The sequence below is a fragment of the Monodelphis domestica genome, chromosome 8 (genome assembly GCF_027887165.1).
Source record: "Monodelphis domestica isolate mMonDom1 chromosome 8, mMonDom1.pri, whole genome shotgun sequence".
NCBI lineage: Eukaryota > Metazoa > Chordata > Mammalia > Didelphimorphia > Didelphidae > Monodelphis > Monodelphis domestica.
Genome location: NC_077234.1, coordinates 159709894 through 159736801, shown reverse-complemented (window position 1 = coordinate 159736801; position 26908 = coordinate 159709894).

Here is a 26908-nt window from a genome sequence, read left to right as displayed (position 1 = left end):
CTGGGGCTTGGGGGGAGGGGGATGCATTTCTAAGTGGTTTAAAGAAGATGCAGCCACATTGAGTAAAAAGAGGCAGATCCAGGTAAATTTCTGGTTCGGGGCTTTTTTTTTTTTTTTTAATAGGAGGCTGAAACACAAATGATATCAATTACAAAAGAAGAGCACGTGTCGATTTAAAGGATGGGCTTCCTTTTGTGTGTCCTTCCTGATATAAAATACCATTTGGATTTCTCAAGGTCAGGAAGATACAGGGGAACAAAACCCATGTCATTTTCTATCATGTGGCTGTTTTTATTTAGAATTAACAGTACCTAGAATACCTAGGAAATGACATCAGGTTCTATCAGGGCTTAATTCGTGCTCCAGTTAAAGGGCTTGCACCTTCTATACTCCCTCCTTTCTAGAGCTCAGAGGGCATTTGGGAGGTGAAACTTATAGTTTGTTATTCAGGACTGAACCTAGCCCATCCCAAATGGTGTGTGTGTGTGTGTGTGTGTGTGTGTGTGTGTGTGTGTGTTTTCTCTAATAACAAATCACCAAAAAGCTAGCATAACAAAAACTAGGAAAATGCCACCTTATTATATCTACAATCTGTGTGCTTCCCAGTAGTTTTTATAGGGGATGCTCTATTATGATATCTGAGAAAAAACATGGTTTAATTAAAGTTAAAAGGGGGCATGGTACTATTTCACTACTGAAATTAATTCTTGGTCCATTTGTTTTGAATTCTGATAAATAAAACTCACAGCATATGCATCCTCACATGAAAGGCTTCAAGTGCAGGTCCTTTCTATAGCCACATAATCTGCATTTCCAAACCTTAGACCCCTCTGGTGGTAAAAGACTTTGGTCATCTTATGAGGTCATTATTTTATTTAGTCTCTGAATGTCAGGAAACATAGTCTTATGACAAGAAGCATGGCAGAATAGCAGATGATGAATTTATTTCATTCTTCTGACCACTGTCATAATAGCATTTTTATTTTTTTTTTCAGGGCAAAAAGGAGGGTCAGGTTGGGGATGAGGACTGTGAACTTGGGTGCCAATTTCAGCATCTAATATTCGTCTCTACTTGTGATTTTTAGTTTGGCTCTCTTGTTTCGTGGAACGTGGCTTTTGGTCAGCATTGCTGTATGAAATGAAAACTCACAGGTCTCCTGGTACGGGAACAGCCAGCACCAGAGCTAAATAAACACAAGTACTTGAAAACAAGTGAAGTAAGCAAGCCATAGCTAACATATATGACCCACTTTCCAACTCTTTTTCACTTCAAATTCTCCTTCCTCACCTCAGTCTCCTATTAAATCTTCAATTAATGACTACGATGGATTTTTAGGAAGATCTTAGTGTTTCCTTCAGCAAAGAACTTTACTCAGAGGTGGCAAAGGAAAATGATAACATGTATCAAAGTTAATCCTAGAAAAAAATGATCAGTCATGGCTCCTTCCTGAAATCCCCAATTGCTCAAATGCTACATGAATATTTTCTGTAGATTTATTTGCTGATGACCTCACTTTCAGAGAGAAAGCAAAGGGTGTGACAAGATGTTACATTTGTCTCAAATGTGACAACTCTGAAAATGCCCAGCGAGCCTGCCTCTGTTGGCAGAAATGAAGTATCTTTGCATTAAACGAAGGGTCGGGTCTGTTTCCACTCCAATGACACATCCCTAAGGACCTCTTGGTTCACATTATATGTTTTACAAAGTGTGCCGACTGGCTAATTTCGTAATACCACATTAAAAATAAATGACACATGTGGCTTTCCCCGCTAATAAGCTCTTGCAGTCAAATGTTACAAAAGTCACTGTTTGGGGGATAGCTTCTACAAATGATTCCCCACAGCCTTGGGTCTGAGATAGTCTGCCTAACAAGATTAGTTTGTACACTATTTGAAATGTACCTATCCTCACCACCAGAACGGTTCCCATAATCAAACTGAAAAAAAATTTTTTTAATTTTTTTTTCATTTTAAAGATTACATATATTGATGCTTTATCAGTTCTTGGACCTCCTTGGCCCCTTCACCTTCTGTGATTGTTGTGAATTAGTATGGACTGCTTCTGCTCTGGGATAATCACAAAGGAGCATTCAATAGTAATTTCTCTCACTGTTTGAAATATGGCTTCAATCTGTGCATCTGTGTTGACGGGGCATCGAAGGGAATGGATTGGTCTTACTTTGAACATAAACTTTCGATTAGGTCCCTTATAAAGTCTGAAGAGAACACTGAATCCATACTGGGAGTTGCTCCAATAAAGTGCTTTGGCTTCCATCTCATTTTTTGAGACCCTGTCTCTCCTGTGACAGCCAATATGTGAACAATAACAAAATTTATAAAACATTCTGCACATAAATAGCAAGGGTAATTTTTTCTCCTTGATAAGCCAGGGCTAGCTCATAATTTTTCATAGCCAGTCCGGATTCCTCACTGAGAAAAGGCAGCGCATCTCCCAGGGAGCAGGCTGATTTTAGAGAAGGAAACCTTCCTGGTCTTCTTGATCCATTTTGTTTTGTTTTTTCTTAGGGGCATAACAGGGTGTAGCTAGATGTGTCATACTTGCTTATCAAACAAAGCTCATAGAGAATCACATGAAGGAAAAGGAGGAGAGCAGCGATGATGAGCAATTATTTTGGTATTCTCGGATGTAAGTGAAGGAAAGACCTAGTGGGAAGGAAGAATCTGATTGGTTACCTAGTTTGAGACATAACGTGCAACCTTTCTCATGGGCCACGTGTTGACACATTAAGTTTACTTAATTCAAGAAAAAAAGAGCCTCTCAATCAACGATGGAAATGCAAAAGTCCATTTTCTGCTTATCCCCGACAGCCCTTACCATGAGCATTCTTCCAAACCAATGGCACTCCCAGGACCACAGAGAGGGTGCTAATGTGCTCTGCTGGGATGATGTATAATTCAATGCAGGTGGCCCCAAACCTCTGAAATTCTGTTTACCTGCTCAGAATTTAGGCATTTCAGAATGACTTCAAAAACTTTTCTTTTAACTTCTCCACTCGAAGGCTTGGTTTTCCCTTGAGGTTTCCGTGTGGTTTTCCCTTAACCACGGTGGTAGTTTTTGTTTTGCTTGCTGTACACTTAAAGCCCTGTGGTACGTAGGCATGTGTGTATACGTATGTGTAAAAGCCCTAATTTTGGAGCTCACTAGCATTTTAATCCTGCAACTGAGCTTTGGCAATTCTCTGAAAAGTTATTACCCTTGTTAGTGACCCCACCCAGTGTTCTTGAATGGAAATTTGACCTTCCCTTGTGGTTGTAAAGGATACATTGGGTGGCAGATTCCCTCTGAACGTTTTAAGGCACCTCAGTAATGTTTTTACTTATGGGGAAACTGAGGTGGCTTTTAAAAGTCAACTTGAAGACCAAATCTAAAGTGCTTATTCTGATTTCTCTCTTTGTTTTAAAATTCCCTTTTGAGTAAGCAGGAAATCTTAGAAGTTCCTGGTGTTGTAACTAATGAGATCATTTGGCAAAGCAGGACAGAATGCAATCTTTGAGGTGAAGTGAGAGGCATCAAATAATGTGGCGGAAAGAGTATTTGACTTAAAATTTCGGGGCTGAATTCATAATCAGCACAGCACTATTTCTTTTGGAGTATGTACTGCATACAGCTTTATGGGGCCATTTATCAGGAAGAGCCACAATAATGGCAAACACTAAGCTTTTTATTTTAAATTAGATTTTTGTGATTTGATACTAATGGGATTGAAGCGCCAGCCTTAGCTAGGCACCCTGTGACAGCAGGCACTGTTCAGGCTACCTTTCACTGGGCAACAGCTCTGCCAGCTCCTGCCCTTTCTCCTTGGTTCTCATCTCTGTTTTTCCATCCTTGATGGCGTTTCTGAAACATGAACTTGTCAGGCTCCCAAATAAATTACTTTTCCCCTCCTGCCGGTGGTGAGACTCTGGAGTATTTAGAGAAGAGATGTGGGTCAGGATATGAAAACTCTGTTGTTAATATCACTAAGATTATGGCAAGAGCTGAGAGAGAGAGACGGGAAACTTCCTCTGCGTACGAACCCTACGGAAATTCTGCAGCTGGGCTTTGAGGTGGACAATCAAAGCACAGGCTAATAGACGGAGAAATGGAAGGGACTTTGGTGGTCATTTAGTCCAACCCTTCATTTTACAAATGAGGAAATAATATTGTAGATAATAGCTAATCTTTATATAGCATTTTAAGATTTTCAAAGCACTTAGTATATTTTTGTCTTATTTCATCCTCACAACAACTCTCTGAGGTAGGTGTTATTATTATTCCTACTTTATAGATGAGAAAACTGAGGCAGAGATTAAGTGACTTGTCTAGGGTCACACATATAGTACATATTTGAAGCAGGATATAAACTCAGGTCTTCCTGGATCCAGTCCCAGCATTCCATGCACTGTGACTCATAGCTGTCTTGATCAAGTGACCTATATACAGTTATATAGATCATAAGTGGCAAAGCAGGGATTATTTGAACTCAGATTCTCTGTTTCCAATTTTGCAGTCTCTCCACTGTACCACAATTCCTCTCCTTGCTTGAAGGATAAATGCAATGAAAACTAGCCAACTGGTGTTGAGCAATGCCAATTTGCAAAATAATTGAAAAAAAACAACTATGTTGCTGCAACAATTTCCATTTCTATTTCCATCCATGCCAATGGTCCTGATCAACAGAACATCAGGGCAAGCTGTAGCTCAATAGCTCACTCACCAAGATAAATCAAGTCCCAGGAAAATGTATCCAAAAAGTAATGGAAAAGAAACTCATTCGGGGCCAGTCTGACTTTACCTGAGGCTGTGGAGAAGTGATAGGAGGCAAGCAACAATCAGCCCCTAACATTTCAGTGCTCTGCTTTTCCTTCTCATTTTTCACAAGACACACAAAATGAAGGGAACGATGCTCTTAGGGGCCCCAGAGAGCCAACTCTCAATTACCTGCATCCACTGTCAGTTTTATTTGGCAGTTAAATGGATCAGGTGATTATTCTTCCAGCAGACTATTTTTTAATTATGTTTTTTCTCAAACTACCAACCACAATTTTTTTGTGGTGGAAATGAAAAGAAGAGAGGAAGATAGTCTAGAACAGAAGTTCTTAGTCTGAGGTTCACGAACCTAAGTTTTTTAAACTTTCAATATAACTGATTTCCTTTGAAATCCTATTGGACTTTTATGAATATTATTTTGAGAAGACATCCAGAGGCTTCACCAAACTGCCAAAGGGCTCTATAACACACACACACACACACACACACACACACACACACACAATGTTGATAATTCCCCATCTACAAGCTTAATTTAAAAAATTAATTAGCCATGGATGGCCTAGCAAATTTATTATAAAATATATGGGGCATACCACTTAAAGGGGCAGCTATATGGTACAGTAGGTAGAGTGCTGATTCTGGAATCAGGAAGATTCATATTCATGCATTCAAATATGATTTCAGACATTTATTAGTTGTGTTACCCTGGACAAGTCACTTAACTCTTTTGTCTAGTTTCCTCATCTATAAAATGAACTGGAGAAGGAAATGGCAATCCAATCTAATATATTTGCCAAGAAAACCCTAAATGGAGTCATGAAGAGTCAGACATGAATGATATAACTAAACACCACCACCAGCCTGTATTCTGAATTCAGTTAGCTTAGTTACATTCAGCTGATAAACAGGTCTGGAGTTGATTGAGTCTCTGAGTTGCTCTTAAGGATCCCAAAGGAGATTCAATAGTCCCCTGGATATCTCTTGTGCTATAGTGAAAAGCCAGGGGGTAACCTTAGAAGGTCAACTTGATTGGCTGTCCATAGTCACAAAGATTTGTTTTCATCTGATCTGATTTTATTTGATTCAGTTCATCAAATGCTTATTGAATGCTCTATGTGAAAAGCAAGTCTTCCTGCTACAGTAGTATAAAGAAAGGGTTAATCTTGGAATCACAAAGACTTGGGTTCAAGACCCCTTTCTTACATGTCAATAACTGTCTCAGTGCATCAATGAAAAATTCTCCCATTTTTATTAATGCCTGTTTCTATGATACCTCTTCTGAATATGTTCCTCTTCTCCCAAATCCAGAAAATTAATCCTTGTAATAAGGAGGAAAAAAGAAAGAGAAATAAACAGCAAACCTAAGCAACATATTGCATTTTTGACAAGGTATGTGATATTTCACACTCGTGGTTTCCTATTTTTGCTTTAAATAGAGGAAGCTGTGTTTTCCCAACTGTTCTCAAGAATTAATCTTGGTCTAATTACAGTGCTATGTTGTAGTTTTTGGTTCTTTGTGTGTTTTTTTCTAACTGTATGCTATTTTTCCTGGTCACTGCTTACATTACTCTGCATCTGGTTGTCTATGAGTTCCCATGCTTCTCTGAATTCTCTACAATCATATTTTATTTGGTGATCTGCATCAGGAAAAGGAGTCTCTATACCAGAATTTCTTGTACTGATAAAATCAGAGATCACAGAGATCACTCACTTTCTCCAAAAATATAAAAAACTCTAAAACTTTCCCTTCCCTCAAAAGCTTATGATTTGATTTAAAGAAATAACAAGTGCTTTATAACGATATAACAATTATCTCCTTTGAACTTCATAGCAACCCTGGGAAATAAGTGCTATTATTGTCCCCAATTTACAGATAAAGAAATTGAGGCAAACAGAAGCCTTAAGTGACTTGCAAATGGACACACAGCTTGTAAATATTTGAGTCTGTATTAGAACTACTCAGGTCTTACTGATCCCAGACCCAGCACTTGGCCCACTATACCACATACAAAGACTGCTGTAGGAAGTTTAAATTTTTATCCAATAGGCAATCAAGAATCACTCAAGGTTTTGAACAGCGAAGTATCTTAATTAGACCTGTTCATTAAGAAGATCACCCTAACAGAGCTGTGAAGGATGAATTGAAGGGCAGAGAGACTGGAAATAGGGAGTTCAGTTAGAAGGTTTTTGCAATAGTCCAGAAGAGGCATTGAGAACCTGCGCTAGAGTGGTAGGGAATAGAAAGGAAGGGGAGGTTGTAAGAGATGAGTTTTGACAAGACTTGACAATTGATCAGATGCTTGGTGGATTAAGGGGCAGAGATCCAAGAGTCAAATGTGAGCTCAAAGGTTGAAGCCTGGGTGATTGGAAGGATGTTGAATTGATCCACCATAAAAATAAGGAGAGAGAAGTTTTAGAGAGAAGATAATAAACTGATTCTCAGATCTGCTGAATGAATGTGTGGCACTGGTGTAGTGTCTAGGTGGAGATATCTGGGTGCCACTTAGAAATGGTTGACAGGCAGAAAAGACTAAAGAAATCAATTTGCTGCCATTTTGTAGTTTCAGTCACATTTGACTCTCTGTGATTTTGGGTTTTTCTTGGCAAAGATATTGGAGTGGCTTGCCATTTCTTTCCCTAGGTTATTTTACAGATGAGGAAAGTGAGGTAAACAGGGTTAAGTGAGCTTCCTGGGATTACCTACCTAGCAAGCATCTAAGGCCAGATTTGAACTCAGAAGGTTGAGTCTTCTTGATTCTAAGACCAGTGCTCTATCCACTGTGCCACCTAGCTACTTACTCATCTATACAGAAATAGCTATTGAAATCATGAGATATGGGAGAAAGTGTATAGAGAGAAGATAAAGGGGTCAAAGACAGAGCCTTGGATGATACCTTATATTTAGGATATAGGAAGAAGAGGAACCCAGGAACAACATGAAAGGATTGTTACAAAAGTGGGAGGAGGACTGAATATTGTCAAGGGAAGAGAGAACATAGAGAAAGAGTTGATCAACAATGTTAAAAATGGGAGAGAGTTAAAAAATATGAGGACTAAGAACAGGTCATGAGTTAGGTCATTAAAGTTTTCAGTGACTGCAGATAGAAAGTTGTCCCAACAAAACCTGAGGGGCAACATGGTCTATTTTTAGAGTACCAAGTCTGGAACAAAAGGATATTTAGGTCACCATTGGAAAGTCACTTAACCTCTTACACCTCTAGGCAGCTCTCTCTAACAAGGTGCTGACCTGCATTGGTAGAGAGAGTTTTCTCACCTGGGAATTCTTAATATCAAAGAAATCATAGGTCTCGACCCTATTCCTATCTTCACAAACAGTTGTATGGCTTCACGATTTCCATTCTGGAAAGACAGAGATAACAAAGGGAAAAGAATGGCCAGCAAATTTCAAAACAAAAGAGCAGGTTCATTGAACTGTTCTAGGGTCTTCAACTTAATCAGATTTCCAAGGTATTAGCAGAAAGTGGCTTTTTTAGGCATGTACTTATGCAGACCCCCAAATACTTTGTCTAACACTTTGCACTTGAAGAACTCCCTTCACCTCAATTTCCTATAATGTTGTTGTTGAATCATTTTTCAGTTATGTCCTACTCTTTGGGATTCCATTTGGGGTTTTCTTGGCAAAAATATTATAGTTACTTGTCACCTCCTTTTTCAGCTCATTTTTATAAATGAGAAACTAAGACAAACAGGGTTAAATGACTTGCTCAGGATCATGCAGCTAGTAGATGTCTGAGGATGGATTTGAATTTAGGAAGAAGAATCTTCCTGACTCCAGGACCAGCACTGGGCCACCTAGTAATGCAAATGGTTTAAAAAGTCTTTCTGAAATTTTTTGGGAGAGGGTTATATTTTTAAAATTTGAATTTTAAAATTTAAAATCTGAAATGTATAACATAAGTGAAAAATTAAATATAATTCATTTTTCAACTCTTTAATTTTGCTAAGCACTCTGAACTGCATTTTACAAAGTTGGAATTTCATCTGGAAATTAATCATTGCTAAATTGGATGACTCCTCAGTCCCCTTTATATATTTCTCTCCTTCTGTTGACCCCTTTCCCTACCATTCACATGCCTGGCTCCTTACTATTCCAGTCTTACCACTCAAAATTTCTCCCTTCTTCCTGATGCAAAATTACCTGTCTTTTTTCTGAGCTGAGTGGCAGCTAACTAATCTGACAAATTGATAATACATTAAATGCCTACCTTGCTTTACAGTTACATAACATTATCTCATCTGATTTTCCCATCATTCTGTCTGATAAATAAGACAGGTATTGTAATGACTATTTTACAGAAGAGAATATAAGATCTGGGGAGATGATATTACTTGTCTATGGCCACACAGCTAGGATGCCCCATAGATCATTCTCAATCCAAAGTTTCTGCTTCTAAATCCAGGCAAAGCTCTTTCTACTACACCCTGCCATCTTTCTCTGCTCAGTAGGAATGAACAGACACTGATGGATTAATGTGTGCCTATATTAGGTAACATCTTTGATTTTTAACATGAGCACAGTATAGTATTGAGACAAGAGCACTGGATTTGGCATTAGGAGACCCAAATTTGAACTCTGCCTCTGTTATTTGCTAGCTCTGTGGCCTTGGGCAATCTTTCTGGTCTCAGTTTTAACATCTATAATATGAATAGATGATTACAACAATATAAAGACAAAGATCACTAATAAAATGAGCCTTGTGCTATTGAGAAATACACAGCGGGCTCAGAGAAGTGATTATGAAATTTATTTCTCTCCTTTGGGCAAGGAGGTGGAAGACCGCAGGGGCAGAATACTGTAGATATTGTGAGAGATCAAAATATTGGGTGTTTTTGCTTTAATTGCTTATCTTTGTTTCACAGGAAGGTACAATTTGGAGTGGGAAGAAGGAAGTTATTTTTAGAAATGACACTAATGTAAAAACCAAAGACATCAATAGCATTTCTTTTCCCCTTTATTTTATTATAACAACAACTTTCCACGTAAGTTTTCCAAAGTTACAGCATTCATGCTGTCTCCTCTTTTTCCTTCCCCTCTCCTGGGGTTGAGGAGCAATTCCGTCTGGGTTATACATGTATTATCATGGAAACCTATTTCTACATTATTCATTTTTGTAAGCGAATAATCTTATAGAACCAACCCCCCAATCATATCCCCGATAGCATTTATTTTAGAACAAACACAAAGGTAAAATGAGAGACCAAAGATTTCTGAAATCTGCCTCTCAGAGAAAGAGCACCCTAAAGCCAGAGCTGACTCTCCATGACAGGAATTCCAGGCGCTGCCACAGGCTCCAATCACACCCTTTGGAGAGCTGTGGATTTGCATGAGGCTGCTGCAATTTCCTGAGCTTATGGGTTGCCCAGACTTTTTCAGAAGAAACTGGTGATAAAAGTTTTTATTCAGAAGATACTGCTGGCCAACCGATACTACCTTCCAGACTTTCAGTGGGTTCATTTCTCGTTCTGCTGTCTCAGAAAACTAGCCTGAGGGAAAAGTCTCTCTCTCACTTTATCCTGGTCCTCAAGGAATGCTCACATCTGGCCTGCAACCCTATTCCTTCTTGATGGGGCCAGGAGAGGAGAGCCTCCTACACTCATTCAAGGTGTGGGTGGCTGAGGAAAGCTCAAGAGAGCAAGGCAAGGGAGGCGTTTGTTAGGGCACGCTCCCTTGTTGAGGCACGCTCCCTGGTTCTGACCTGCCCCTCCACTTGCTATCCTGAGCCATGTGTGCTCTTGGCCAGGTTGTGGGTCTAGGGTCAGGCCAGAGCAAACATCCCCAGGCAGAGCCACTTAATCCAGACATGGGGGGAGCAGCATCCCCCATCCCTTCATCCTGTTCTCCCTACCAGGGTGGACACCAAGTGTTCAGTACATCATCTTCATCCCCACAGGTGGAGGGTTCTTCAGTGATCCTCCCAGTCCCCCATCTCCCAAGTGAGGTTGAAAACCCTCTTCTCTTAGTGGCATATGATAGGAGTAAGTCATTCAAGAACCTCTCGACTCTCCGTTTACTTCTAAACTTCACAGAAGAGATAAAGTTCCCAAAGTCTCTTTACCATTAATTACCAACAGGGCCAGGTAAAGGACTGACTATAATCTGAGGCAGCATTTCCTGCTCATTATTTGGTTTCCCAGACAAATCTCAAGACAGGATTCAAGAAAATGAAATGCAAACGCTTCAGAGTTTTTGCCAAATGAACTTCAAAAGCAAACTCACTAAGTGAACAAACAGACAAACCAACTTCTGGTATTTATTAAATAATTAATTAATTAAATTTCAAATGAAGTTTATTAAAAAATAAATCCATAAATCTGTTGAAATCCTAAATACCACCTATGAGATTGTAATGCTAGAAATCAAGTTTGAAGAATAAGTAGTTCACTGTCTCCCACATAAATAAAGTTATCAGTTCAAATTCAAATTCAAAGAAGCCTGGGAAGACATATAGGAACGAACACAGACAAAAGTGAGCAGAACCAGGAGGATAATTTACACAGTGACCACAATAACAAAAAGGAGAACACTGAATGACTTCAGACATCTGGTCAATGCTTGAACCAAGCACAACTTCAGAGGAGAGACCATGAAACATCTTCCCACCTTGGGATGGGGGGTTTGTGGATGGTGATTGAGAAGTAAGACAAATGCTTTCCGATATGGCTACTGGTTTCAAACATTGACTAGTTCAGTTTAACTGCTTAGTTGTCCTTATTTGTTACAAGGGAGGATTTTTTTTTACATGGGAGGCAGTCAATATGAAGTAAATATGATTTTTTAAAGCATCAATAAAATATATGTTTAAACAGTTGACATCTGAATAGAGAGCCTTCTTGGCACCCACACAATATGGGGAAAGACCTATTCTTTTTAAATTTAATTTTTATTTCATTTTTTCTCAACTGGACATAATTCAACATTTTTAACATTAAAATTTTTTTTTGTTCCAAATTCTCTCCCTTTCTCCTCTCCTTGAGAAGGCAGGCAATTTAATATATGTGTGGTCACACAAAACATTTCCATTAAAGCCATATGAAATCACAGATAAAAAAGAATAAAAATAAAGTAAAAGAAAAAGTAAATTTTAATGTGCATTCAGATGCCATCAACTTTTTTCATCATAAGCCTTTCAGAATTACCTTGCATCATTGTATTGATCAGGATAGCTAAGTCATTCACAGTTGATCAGCATACAGTATTGCTGGTACTGTGTAGTATTTTCATGGTTCTGCTCATTTCACTTTTTATCAGTTCATGGAAGTCTTCACAGGTTGTTGTTTTTTTAAAAAATAGTATTCTGCTTCTCATTTCTTATAGCACAAAAATATTCCATCATAGTCTTATACTACAACTTCTTCAGTCATTCCCAATTAATGGCTCTTCTCAATTTCTAATTCTTTGCCAACCCCAAAAGAGCTGCTATAAAAATTTTTTTTTTGCACATACAGGTCCTTTACATTTTTCTTTGATTTCTTCAAAGTATAGAATGAGTAGAGGTATTGCTGACTCAAATGGTTTGGACAATTTTATAATTCTTTGGCCATAGTTCCAAATTGCTCTCCAGAATGGTTGGATCAGTTCAAAACTCCATCAACAGCAGATTAATATCCTCATTTTTCCACATTCTTTCCAACACTTGTCATTTTCCTTTTTTGTCATGTTAGCCAATCTGATAGGGATAAAGTAGTACTTTGGAGTTATTTTCATTTGTATTTCTCTGATTAATAGTTATTTGGTACATTTCTAATATGATTATAGATAGCTTCAATTTCTGTCAATTGACTTACATTCCTATAAATTTTATCTGATTTTCCATTTCAATCTCTTTTAAACTCTCAATTCAATAGGGCATAAATATGGAAGAAGAGAGGTTCACAGTGGCCTGCCTAGGTCACAGAGTAAGTAGCACAAACAGCAGTCAAACCTGGGGCCTTTGCCTCCAAATCCTGCTTCTTTTCCATGTATGATATTCAGTTCAGTTCCACAAGCATTTATAAGGCTTCTGCCTCAGAGTTTCTTGATCTCTTTGTATCATGGAGTCTTTTGGCATTCTGGTGAAATCTATGCACCTTTTTTCTGAATAACATCATTGAATATGTAAAGTAGAATACATAGGATAACAAAAAGAAACCAATTTCACAGAAATTTTGATATCAAATTTTAAAAAATAATAGATTTACAGGCTACAGGTTAAAAACCCCATTTCTTTAACTTGCAGAACACTATGCTAGACCATTATATCCAATTTATACAAGACCTGGTCCTTTTATCATAGAGCTGACATTTCAGCAGGAGATATGACATCTATGCAAGAAGGAAAGAGACAGGAACAAGTTTGATTAAACATCTACAGTGTGATAGTCATTGTGCCAAACACTTTACAAATGCTATCTTAATTGAACAAATGATACATAAAGTAATATATGGCAAATATAGGGGAAATTCACAAGCAGTGTGGCATGTGAGGTCTAAAGGAAAAAATGCCATTTCCTCTTAAAATATCAAAGGAGCCCTCCCAGGGGAGATGACTTTACAATTGAGCTCTAAACTATGCATAGGGATTCTGTCATTGAAAAGGAGGTGGAGATTCTGGATCCAAAGATCCTAGTTTATAGATTTCTTATAATAAATATTAATATTTATTATAATTATTAATAAATAAATATAAATATATTTATTTCTTGCTACAGAATTCTCTAGAACAGTCAATAGCATAGAGAACTGCATAGAGAGTAGCAGGTAGGGCTACTCAGAACCTTGGAGATCATCCAATCATGTTCTTTCGTTCTACAGATGAAATGAAGTGACACAACCAAGATCATGCACATAAGGCGGCAAGGCAAGGCAAGAAGGATTTAGTAAACCCTCACTGAATCCCAGGTCCTGTGCTAGTTAGTGGAAAGATGAAGATTTGAACCTAGATACCAAGACTTCACACTCTTTCCATTGCATACTTTGCTGTCTTTAAATAGTAATCATTTCATAAAAACCTTGTTGAATTAATGGAAATGTGTTCATAATGACAGTAACCCTACCATTTCCTTTGGCAACAGAGACCTGTTTTTAGGTACCATGATGGGGCTTCCTCCACCCAGCAGGCCAAGTAAGGTTTCCAGGGGCAGAATGCCACTCTAGGCAAAATCACCTCATTGTCTACCTCATTGCCCCTCACTTAAATGGGAGAGGAAATCTTTATCACTGAATATTTAGGTAGCTCATGACAGTTATTTTAGATTTTCTCTTTCTTATATTCTTCCCATTACTTCATCCCCTCTGGTATTTGTAACTTTCATGTATTTGTTGAACATCTGTCATTCAGTCAGCAGGTTTTTATTGAGCACCCACAAAGTACATAGCTCAATGCTTATGAGGTGCTTGTCCTTTCTTAGCCAAGTTGTATTGTATATTTAGCTCTTTTATTATTTTTTTTCTGTGTAAACCAACATCTTCATTCCTTTCATCAGTCTTATTCTGTCCTGGATTGCAGCCAACTTTTCTACATCTTTATGAGACCCTGCCCCGCCCAAACTTGAAGGCTATGTTCCAAATTCAACCTCCCTGGGGATGAGAGATGTTAGGACACCCTTCCCTCAAAGAATCCCATAATTGCCAGATCTCACAGCTGAAATGGATCTGAGATTTCCTTCTCGTCTAACCTAAACTCCAATAGGAATCCTTTTCATCCACTGTTTCCTTGTCTGTTTAAGGACTTCAGTGATAGAGCAGTCTCTTGAGTAGTTCTTTCTACCTTCTGCCTTTTGGGGAAGCTTCTCTTTCCACTGACTTGAAATTTCCCTTATAAAACTTCCATTCATTCCTGGTTCTGCCCTCTGGAACCAAGCAAAACAATTCTATTCCAGGAGGCAGTCTATCAGATATTTGAAGAAAAACTATCATTTTACTCTTAGCCTTCTCTATTCTGGGTGAAACAGCCATATTTCCTTTAACTCACTTGCCGTGGAATGGAGTTCCTACATGTGATATGAAGATAGCAAACATAGTAGGATGATCATTTCCTTAAACTTGAATAGCATTCTTATTAAAGGTAATGATCAGTTAGCAGAGCAATGAGTAAATTCTCCCATGATGGATTTGATATTGGCTGAGTGAATGGATTTGAAGAGTAGTTGTTAACAGGTTAAAACCTTCTCCACTCAATCAACAAGCATTTATTAAGCACCTCTCTGTGCTAGGCACTGCACTAGTGCAAGGGATTTAAATACAACAAATGAAGCAATCTCTACCCATAAGAAGCTTCTATTCTAATCAATACAGTCCCTTGAAAGGAAGTCTTTTCTGGAGTGCCCCAAGTATCTGCACTGGATCGTGTGCTAGTCTGCATTTTTATCAATAATGTAAATGAAGGCTTTCATATCAGGTTTGCAGATTTTAAGCTATAAAGCTAACATATTGGAAAACAGAGTCACTAGCCAAAAAGATCTCCACAGAATAAAACAATGATTTGAATGTAGTAAAAAGAAAGTAACTAAGTTAAATGTAAATCCTATGCATAGGTTCAAAAAACTAAAAGCACTATAAAATGAGACAGGTGTGGCTAGAAAATGATTTGCAAGAAAAATGTCTGGAAGTTTTACAGGATTGCAACCTCAGTGAGTCAGAAGTATTATAGGACAGCCAACAAATCCATGTAAGCTTGGGCTCCATCAAGAGATGCATGTACTCTAGAACAAGAGATGCAAATGCTGATTGATACCAATTTGAGAGTTAAATTTTTAGTGTGAGCATTTAAACCTCAGAAATAACTAAATTATACAAATCAGATATTGATTCATTTTTCTGTTGACTGTCTAGACTTAATAAAGTGATGGAGAAAATTTTAATAATGGAGATTAAGTCTTAAAAAGTGTGTTGTCTGTACATTTTCCTTTAGAAAATCAATTGTCAAACATTTACCAGCATACTCCTGAATAGTCCTTCTGTATGCTTCTCTGCCCCAGGAGCCAAACTTCAGACCTAGATTATGTCCAAAGAAGAGTGACCAAGTAGAGAGGATTTTAGAGACTGTGCCAAGAATTACTGGAAGGAAGCTAGAGTGGTTAGCCTAGAGATGATGAATGTATGTGAAGAGCTATCATTCTGAAAATGAATTAAACTTGTTCTACTTGATCCCAGAAGCCAGAAGGATCAGTGGTAGAAACTGTACAATGTTTCTATTTCATATCCTAGGATATGTGACCTGAAAATAAAAAGAGCATACTTCTTCATATCAGTTATTATTTTCAAAGGTTTGCTGGTCTTTCTTTTGAACTTCCTTCTCTATTCTGCTTTTTTCAAGTTTCAATATTTTGATACAGGTTAGGATTCTCCTCCATGTCTGATTCTTTTTCTTCTTTGTTTTCACTTCAAAGAATTCTTCTAAGTTTTTCAAGGCATAGTCCTTTCTACTTTGATCATTTGGAAAGGAGAGAGATGTTGTGCCAACTCTTTCACATTCTTCTCTAATAGAGAATGCACTCACATACATATATGCACACATGTGTACACACACACACACACACACACACACACACACACACAAAGTGTTTTTATTTGTCATTGGCAGGGACTCTCAACCTAACACACTAGAAAATTCATCTTGTCAAGCCATCAATATTGGAATGGAAATTTCTAGTTTACTGTTCTTGTCAGATATTGTGGAAAAATACTTGTCCATAATTCTGAAGACTCTGTTCTTTATCATTGCTTCCAACATTTTGGGGGTACTTTGCCAGGTTTAAAAGCTTTCAATATTATGCTACTAATAAAAGTATGCCAAGGACCAACTCTAATGCCCCTTTCTTGATCTCTTTGTAGCTTTTGCTGATCACTTTCTTTTCTAGGTTTTCATGATAATGCTCTCTTTTGGCTCTTCTTGTTCATCTCACTACTCATTAATTTTTTTTTCCATTAGAATTAGTTTATTTAGTCAGTTTAGGACATTATTCCTTGGTTACAATAATCACATTATTTCCCTCCCTCCACTCCACCCACCCTTCCCGTAGCCCACCTGCAATTTCATTGGGCATTACTTGTGTCCTTGATCAGAACTTATTTGCATGTTGTTGATGTTTGCACTAGGATGTTCAGTTAGCCTACATCCCCAACCATATCCCTTCAACCAATGTATTCAAGCACTTGTTTTCCTTCAGTGTTTTTACTCCCACTGGGTTTCCTCTGAATGTGGATAGTAGTTTTTCTCGTGAATTGCCACTAATGGAGAAGTCCATTACATTTGATTGTACCAGAGTGTATCAGTCTCTGTGTATAATGTTTTCCTGGTTCTGTTCCTCTTGCTCTGCATCAATTCCTGAAGGTTGTTCCAGTCTCCATGGAATTCCTCCACTTTATTATTCCTTTGAGCACAATAGTATTCCATCACCAACATATACCACAATTTGTTCAGCCATTCCCCAATTGAAGGGCATCCCCTCATTTTCCAATTTTTTGCTACCACAAAGAGCACAGCTATGAATATTTTTGTACATATCTTTTTCCTTATTTTCTCTTTGGGGTACAAACCCAGCAGTGCTATGGCTAGATCAAAGGCAGACAGTCTTTTAGCATCTTTGGGCATAGTTCCAAATTGCCCTCCAGAATGGTTAGATCAATTCACAACTCCAACAGCAATGAATTAATGCCCGAACTTTGCCACATCCCCTCCATTTCCTTTGCTGTCATGTTAGCCAATCTGCTAGGTGTGAGGTGATACCTCAGAGTTGTTTTGATTTGCATTTCTCTGATTACAAGAGATTTAGAACACTTTTTCATGTACTTTTTAATAGTTTTGATTTCTTTAATTGAAAATTGCCTATTCATGTCCCTTGCCCATTTATCAGTTGGAGAATGGCTTGATTTTTTGTACAATGGGTTTAGCTCTTTATAAATTTGAGTAATTAGACCTTTGTCAGAGGTTTTTGTAATGAAGATTGTTTCCCAATTTGTTGCTTCCCTTCTAGTTTTGGATTCATTAGTTTTATTTGTACAAAAACTTTTTCATTTGATGAAATCAAAATTATTGATTTTACATTTTGTGATTTTTTTTCTAGCTCTTACTTGATTTTAAAGTCTTTCCTTTCCCATATATCTGACAAGTATACTATTCTCTGTTCACCTAATTTGCTTATGGTTTCCTTCTTTATATTCAGGTCATTTACCCATTCTGAGTTTATCTTGGTGTAGGGTATGAGATGTTGATCGAAACCTAATCTCACCCATACTGTCTTCCAATTTTCCCAGCAGTTTTTATCAAATAGTGGGTTTTGGTCCCCAAAACTGGGATCTTTGGGTTTATCATAGACTGTCTTGCTGAGATCATTTACCCCTACTCTATTCCACTGATACTCCTTTCTGTCTCTTAGCCAGTACCAAATTGTTTTGATGACTACTACTTTATAATATAGTTTGAGATCTGGGACTGCAAGTCCTCCTTCCTTTGCATTTTTTTTTTCATGATTTCCCTGGATATCCTTGATCTTTTGTTCTTCCAAATGAACTTTATGATTTTTTTTCTAAATCAGTAAAAAAAGTTTTTGGTAATTCAATAGGTATGGCACTAAATAAGTAAATCAATTTGGGTAGGATTGTCATTTTTATTATGTTAGCTCGTCCCACCCATGAACAATCGATGTTTTTCCAATTGTTTAGATCTAGTTTTAATTGTGTGGAAAGTGTTTTGTAGTTGTGTTCATATCGTTCCTGTGTTTGTCTCAACAGATAGATTCCAAGATATTTTGTATTGTCTAGGGTGATTTTAAATGGAACTTCTCTTTCTAATTCTTGCTGCTGAAATGGTTTGGAGATACATAGAAATGCTGCTTATGCAGGTTTATTTTGGATCCTACAACTTTGTTAAAATTGTTGATTATTTCGACTAGCTTTTTGGTTGATTCTTTAGGATTATTTAAGTAGACCATTATGTCATCCACAAAGAGTGAAAGCTTGGTCTCCTCATTGCCATTTTTAATACCTTCAATTTCTTTTTCTTCTCTAATTGCTACTGCTAGTGTTTCTAGTACAATGTTAAATAATAGAGGTGATAATGAGCATCCTGGTTTCATTCCTGATCTTATTGGGAAGGCGTCGAGTTTATCTCCATTGCAGATGATGTTTGTTGATGTTTTAGATATATACTGTTTATTATTTTTAGGAAAGGCCCTTCTATTCTTATACTTTCTAGTGTTTTCAATAGGAACAGGTATTGTACTTTATCAAAGGCTTTTTCTGCATCTATTGAGATAATCATGTGATTTTTGTCAGTTTGCTTGTTAATATGGTCAATTATGTGGATGGTTTTCCTAATATTGAACCATCCTTGTATTTCTGGTATGAATCCTACCTGGTCATAGTGAATAACCCTTGTGATGACTTGCTGGAGTCTTTTTGCTAGTATTCTATTTAAGATCTTTGCATCTATATTCATTAAGGAGTTTGGTCTATAGTTTTCTTTCTCTGTTTTTGACCTGCCTGGCTTTGGAATCAGTACCATGTTTGTGTCATAAAATGAATTTAGTAGAACTCCTTCTTGGCTTATTTTGTGAAATAGTTTGTATAATATTGGGATTAGTTGTTCTTTGAATGTTTTATAGAATTTGTTTGTGAATCTATTAGGACTTGAGAATTTTTTCTTAGGGAGTTCTTTGATGGCGTGTTCAATTTCTTTTTCTGATATGGGGTTGTTTAGGTAATCTATTTCTTCCTCTGTTAGTTTAGGCAATTCATATTTTATAAGTATTCCTCCATATCACCTAGATTGCCATATTTGTTGCCATATAATTGGGCATAGTAGTTTTTGATGATTGCCTTAATTTCCTCTTCATTAGAGGTGAGGTCTCCCTTTTCATGTTGGATACTGTCAATTTGTTTTTTTCTTTCCTTTTTTTAATTAGACTGACTAATACTTTGTCTATTTTATTTGTTTTTCAAAGTACCAGCTTCTAGACTTATTTATTAAATCAATAGTTCTTTGACTTTCAATTTTACTAATTTCTCCTTTGATTTTTAGGATCTCTAATTTAGTCTTCATCTGAGGATTTTCAATTCATTCACTTTCTAGTTTTTTAATTTTCGTGCACAATTCATTGACCTCTGCCCTCCATAATTTGTTAATATATGAACTCAAGGATATGAATTTCCCCCTGTGGACTGCTTTGGCTGCATCCCATAGGTTTTGAAAGGATGTCTCATCATTGTCATTTTCTTCAATGAAGTTATTAATTATTTCTATGATTTGTTTTTTAACTAACCAGTTTTAGAGAACCGTATTGTTTAATTTCGGTACTTCAGTGTGGATGCAGCCAGATCCTGTGTTATCCTCACTATAGTTCCTTGGTATCTGAATGACTTCTTCATTGCAGCTTGTAATATCTTTTCTTTGGTCTGATAGTTCTTGAATTTGGCTATAACATTCCTGAGTGTTGTCGGTTAGTGATTAAGTCCAGGAGGTGATCTGTGGATTCTTTCAATCTCCTCTTTTCCCTCTTGTTCTAGAATATCAGTGCAGTTTTATTAGATAATTTCCTGTAGGATGATGTCCAGGCTTTTTCTTTTGTCATTGTCTTCTGGTAGACGGATAATTCTTAAGTTGTCTCTCCTGGAACGATTTTCTAAATCTTATGTTTTGTGAATGAGGTGCTTCATATTTTCCTCAATTTTTTCATTCTTTTGATTTTGTTTTATAGTTTCATGCTAACTTATGAAATTGCTTGTTTCTAATTGTATTCTGATTCTTAAAGACTGAATTTCATCCCTGGCTTTTTGGTCACCCTTCTCCTTCTGATCTTTCATCTCCTTTGCCTTATTTTCAAGCTGATTAATTTTGGCTTTCAAGACACTATTTTCTTGTTTTAGTTCAAATACCTCTGTTTCCAGATGACTTATCTTGCTTTTTAAGTTCTTTTCCCAGTTGTCTTCAGCCTCCCTTAATTGTGTTTTGAATTGTATTTTGAGTTCTTCCAAAGGCCATGTCCAATTTGCTGGAGTTTTTGTGTTTTTGCTTAGTGTTTCTTCATCCTTTTTTGTTCCATTTGTTCTTTGTTCATTGCCTGGATAGAAGCTGATGATTGTGATTTCTTGTTTTCTTTTTCTGTTGTTTGCTCATATTTCGCCCTTCTTTACTCCCTGAAGTTGCCTGTGCTTTTGTTCCTCTCATTTTGTGTTGGATCTGTGGTTTTGGTCTTTTCTGTCAACCTTCCCACTTGGAACTTAGTCAGAAAATCTCTCAGCACCTTCTGTGGGGGAGGGGTGTTGGAGCTTGAGCTTCCCTGCCCTCTGAGTGCTTTGATGAGATTAAGTCCAGATGGGTTGAACTTGCAGAGCTGAATATGCCCTGAGACAAAAACCTTGGGAAAGGAGGGGGGGAGCAATATGGAGTGTCTTTACTGCTGCAACTAGGTTGCCAGGACTGAGTTTCTTCTATAACTGCTTCCCCACCACTTGTGTTCAATGCTCTGAGCCTGGTACAGCTTTGCCCACAAGGTACTCCCTCTAGACCAACACCCTTGTCTGCCCAGAGGTTCCAGCTCCCACTGAAGGCTCAGTGCTCTAGGTGGAGGAGGGGTCCTAGGCCCTTTCTTATTCCTTCCCCTTAAACCTGAATGTTCTCAAATTCAGGCTTTTGGGGGACTTACCTTTTAAGTTGAGTCCAGCAGGACGGTTCCTTGGCTCTGTCCTGTTGTCCTGTTTCAGTCTCCTAGGAGCATTTAATTTGTAATCGATAAGGAAGGGTTTTCAGAGGTCTGAACTTTCTCTGCCTCTATGCCACCATCTTGACTCTGCCTCCTCAAAATAGTTTTAAAACATGATGGTTAAAATAATGTTAAAAATCTGTTGGATAAATGAAACTGGATTACTAAAATGGGAAGAATTCAACTAAGGCAATGACAAAGAAAAAAAAATAACTGTAATTCTCTTATTTTTTTGACTTGTACTTTTTGTCTTAGAATTAATATTGTGTGTTGATTCCAAAGCAGAAAAAATGGTAAGGGCTAGGCAATGGAGGTTAAGTGACTTGCCCAGAGCCATACAGCTATGAAGTATCTGATGCCATATTTGAACCCAGGACCTCCCATGTCTGGGTCTAGCTCTCAATTCACAGAACCACCTTATTTTCTCCTTAGTCTCTGTTTTTAAGGAACAATCCTAATAGAAAAAGCCAAAACATATAGGGAAATGAAAAGCAAGGAAGGTTATTTAGATTTAAGAAGTCTCAAGGATGGTCAGTGGACTCATAGGGGAGGTAATATGTGCTTTGTGGGGGATAGTGAGGTACTACATGTGCTGTATAATATTTATATGGAAATGTAGGGGATTGATGAACAGGGGATACAGAAAGTTTTGTAACAGGGAGTGGAGGAATTGAAGGGAGAGAGGGAATTTTACTGCTGGTGAGGTAAAAGGAGGAAGATGCCCCCTGCTAAGAGGCTATCTTTGAGAAATGGGGTTCCTAAGAAATGGGCCAACTAAGATAGCCTGCAGGGATGTCTTCTTGATTGATATTGAAGATACCCCAGAGCAGGTAAGCATGGACCCTCCTGAGGGACAAACCTCCCCCCTGACCAAGGTTGCCCATCAAGGGTCCAATAAGGACCATCTATGATTGAATGACTGTCCTGAGGTTCAACTCCCTCTATGTCCCCCAGAAATGATAGTCCTCTTATCTGACTGTGGTTTATTTAAATAAAGATGAATTTTAATAACAAGTTTGGGTTGGGAGGTATCAGGGAAGAGGAAATCAGAATTTTCCTAGATTGGGTTTGAGTCTTTCTCAGCTTTTGAGCTGAGGTCAGGCCTCACAGGCTGGTGGAGGGTTTCTTTTATTCCTATCTATGCTAATCTGTGCTAGTTTTCTTAAGTTCAAAGTCTTTAGCAGTAGACGGTGAGAGAAAGAAAAAGTTCTGACCTTCAAAGCTGGTTGGGCCTATCTCTTTGGGCTGACCAGCATTACAGTTCAAATCACTCCCCTTAAATCCTTTTGTTCAATGACACGATCACAGGAATCCAGGTAGAGCACAGTTAAGAAAATCAGTAATAGAGGAACTTCTATCCAGAGACTAGGAGAGAGGCTGTTTCCAGCCCGAGGTCCAGAAACAGCAAGAATCAGGAGACCAACTTCTACTTCCAGTAGCCCCTCCCCTCACCAACTGTCATTATTGTCAATATCTTCTCTCTAACATTCCAACTGCTGTTTGTTCCACCTGATTGGCAGAAAGTCCAAAACTTGCTTCAGTCTTCCTTTACACAGCAGCATCAGGAGAAATGTAAGAAGATGGCCAGAGTGGCCAGGGGTGAGGAGTGTATGGTCTAGAGATAATAGTCCATGTGAGTCCGTATTCATTAAGGACCTAAGACAGTATGAAGATTACTATATTTTCATGGCATCCAACAAGTTCTGTTTTCTCACTTACCAAAAGACTAAGGACACCAACACCAAGTAACATTTCTTGTGGTTGGCTAATTGCCTCATCTCCTTTGACTTCTAGAGAATCTAATTTGAAAAGCTTGTGAAAAATACTGGATACTAAAGAGATAAGGGGAAAAAAACAAGGAAGGAGATAGAACTGCTGCTTGGCCAGTGGATACAATATTATCATCAGAAGGAAAGGAAACAGGACCGATCACATTCTACTCTGCATTCGTTTCCTATTGAAGAAGAGAATAATCTTAAGATTTGAAAGAAATATGGTCAAAAGGGGATTAAACCCCAGGCTAGGAAAAGAGAGAATAAAGAACTAGCATCTATAAGTTGAATTTCCATCTCCCAGTAAATAAATCTGAGACTGATTAGGTACCAAGAGCCAAATTTCAGAAGGTTTAGAAGCAATCAAGAGGGAAGGAGAGGGGCAGCTAGGTGGCAGAGTACCAGACCTGGAGTCATGAGGACTCTGAGAATACCAAAAGAACATAAACCTCTGGTTTAAGAAACACAGCCATGAAAAATTAGGGAGAACTAGAGGAATGCTGGAAGAATGGAGAAAAGTAAGCATCCTTATTTTCATAGGTGAAAAAGATGGGATCTAGACCAGTGAGCTTGATGTCAATTCATGGAAAAATTCTTGAACAGAGTAGCAGATAATATAATTTGTGAGCATTCAGGATAAAATATGGTGGATCACTGGAAGCTAGTATAGTATCACTAAGATAGTCTTAACAAATTAATGTTTTCCTTTTTGATTAACTTCAAATGGCAATTAGCTAAGTGCCTAATATATATACAGTGTACTTTGCTAGGCACTGAGGGAAGTAGGAAAATTAAATATGGTGTTACTATCCACCACTGCTGCTCTGTAGACACTGCAACTGACATCAAAGGGAAGACCAAATCTTCTCACTTTATTAAATTCACTAACTCAAGGAAGCAGAGGAAGAAGAGATTCTCTCTCCTCAATAGTAATTATCTCTCAAAAAGTTTGGTCTATGTGGTATCTCTTTCCATTCAATTTGTTCACAACTCATGATTTATTCTATAACTTAAAGAGATATTCTCATCTGATGAAGGTATCAGGACATAGAGCATCTTGTTTGTTATCTTAATTGATGTTAAGGATGAAGCATATATCTTAAATGAGAAACTAGCATCAAGCTCACCAGTCAGCTGTTGTCAGATATTGTAGTTTGAACCAAGGTCTACATTGTTTCTCAATCAGAAACATAGCTTAGATATAACATAGCTGAATTTCAGTTTGGATAAGTGTTATCAAGAAAAAATTCCTAGTTATTAGAACTGTCCAAAAGTGAGTTGAGCTCCCCATCATCAGAAGTCTTCAAGGGGAGGCTATCTGATTACTTGATGGGAATGTTGTAGAGGTTCTAGTCCAGGTATGGATTGGGTTGCATGACTTCTGAGTTCTCTTCCAATACTGAGATTCCGTCCAATACAGTGATCCTAAAATATTGCTGAGGCTTTCATCATTCCTAGAATGGTTTCATTTTGAAGTACTTGAAGACAATAAATCAGTGGAAATCATAACTGGACAATATTCCAAATCCAAGGCTTTAAATTTATTTGGATCAAATTTTAGCTCATTAGTTTGGACCCATTTTTGAGCCTGTCAAAATATTTTTGAATGTTGGTTGTCATCCAGTCCATTAGCTATCCCACCCAGTTTTGTCATTTGCAAATAGAAAATGCATTCCTTCTTTGTCCACAACCAATTTATTAGTAAACTATTAAATAGGGCAGGGCTAAATGTAAAGCTTTCAATATGTCACTAACACTCATAATAATAATAATAACAATGACAATAGCCCATATTTCTATAGTGCTTTAATATTTATGAAGCATTTCTCTCATGATAACCCTGGGAAGGAGGTACAATAAGTGTTATTAGCTTCTTTTAACAGATAATGAAGTTGAGGCTCAGCGATTGTTCAAAACCACATAGCTACTAAGTGTCTGCTACTAAGTGTCTAATGTGGTCATTAGGCTACATGCTCAATGCCTTTTCAACCATGTGATATAGTTACCTAAAAAATTATCAATGTAGTATTTAGAACAAAGAAGGTCTGTGCTGGTCAGACCATTTTTGAAGAATGTTCCATTATGTTCTGGGCACCACATTTTAAGAGGAATTTCCAAAATAGACCAGGTTCAAAGAAGGGTGAGTAAGGTGGTTAAGGATCTGGTGACCAGTTTAAAGAATTCTTAAACTAGACAAGTGAAGTATTGAGGGTAACAATAGCTATCTTTACATTTTGAAATGTCTATCAAGTGAAGAGGCACTGACTTTATCATGATTCTAGAGAAATTAAAAGAGTTAATTAAATTCCAGTGTCTAGAATTTACAGGGAGATAGATTTCAGCTTAATATGAGTAAATATTTCCTAATAGAGCAACTTGAAAATGAAATAACTTATCTTCTGAGACAAGCAGTACCCCATCACTTGAAAGTGGTGTTTTTTTTAAAACCATCTGTCAGGAATGAATTTCTGTTTTAGATGAGAGGTCAAATAGAATGCCTTCTCAGTTTACTTCTAATTCTAAGATGCCTCCAATTCCATAATTCTAGGAAAACTATATGAAAACAGACATTGAGTAGAATGGAATGAACATTAAAAACAGTAATGCTAATAATTTTTAGCATCAATAAACCCAAATGTTAGGGGAAAGATAACAAGTTCAGTTTGGGGCATGTTGAATTTAAGATGTCTACAGGGCATCCAATTCAAAATGTAGACTAGACATTTGGTGATACAGGATTGGAGATTAGGAGAGAGGTTAGATCTCTAAAAACAAATCTCTGATTCTTCTATATAGAGATAACAATTGAATCTATAAAAGTTGGTGACATCACCAAGTAAGACAAGTAAGAGGAAGAATGGAAAGGGGCCAAGGATAGACCCTTGAGGGGATTCTTTTGGTTAGCAGAAGTGACCTGGATGAAAATCTATCAAAGAACATTTAGAATAAGTAGTGAGATGAACGAGAGTCAAGATTGCAGCTTAGGAGCAGCAATAGTTCAGACCTCTGAAAACCCTTCCTTACAGATAACAAACTAAATGCTACTAGGGGACTGAAAATCAAACCTAACAACAAGACAGAGCAAGGGAACCCTCCTGCTGGACTGAATTCAAAAGGTACGCCCCACAAAAGCCAGAATCCGAGAATACTCGAATATAAAGGGAAGGCAGAGGGAAGTTCCCAGGACCCCTGGCCCCCATCAAGAACGCTAAGCCTCCAGCTGCAGCGGGAACCTCTCGGTGGGCAAAGGTGCTGGTCTAGAGGATGTATCTTGTGGGCAGGGCTGTGCCAGGCTCAGAGCATCGAACACAGGTGGCAGGGAAACAGCTGGAGAGGGAGTGAAGAGTTGGCAGCCTGGTCAGAACAGCTGAGACCCTCCATATTGCTCCAGACTTCCAGGAGCTTTTGGCCTCAGGGCACAACCAGCCCAACCCAGGAGAACTTAGTCCTATCAAAAGTCTTCAGAGCTCAGGGAAGCCCAAGCTCCAACACCCCTCTCTCACTGACTACTGGACTTTAATACAATCAAAAGCCTCCAGAGGACAGGGAAGCTCAAATTCCAGCACTTCTCTCCCAGAGACTACACTGAGAGATCTGACAAAGCTCCAAGAGGAGAGACTGAAAGAAAGCCTCAAAACAAAAAAAAATGAGAGGAGCAAAA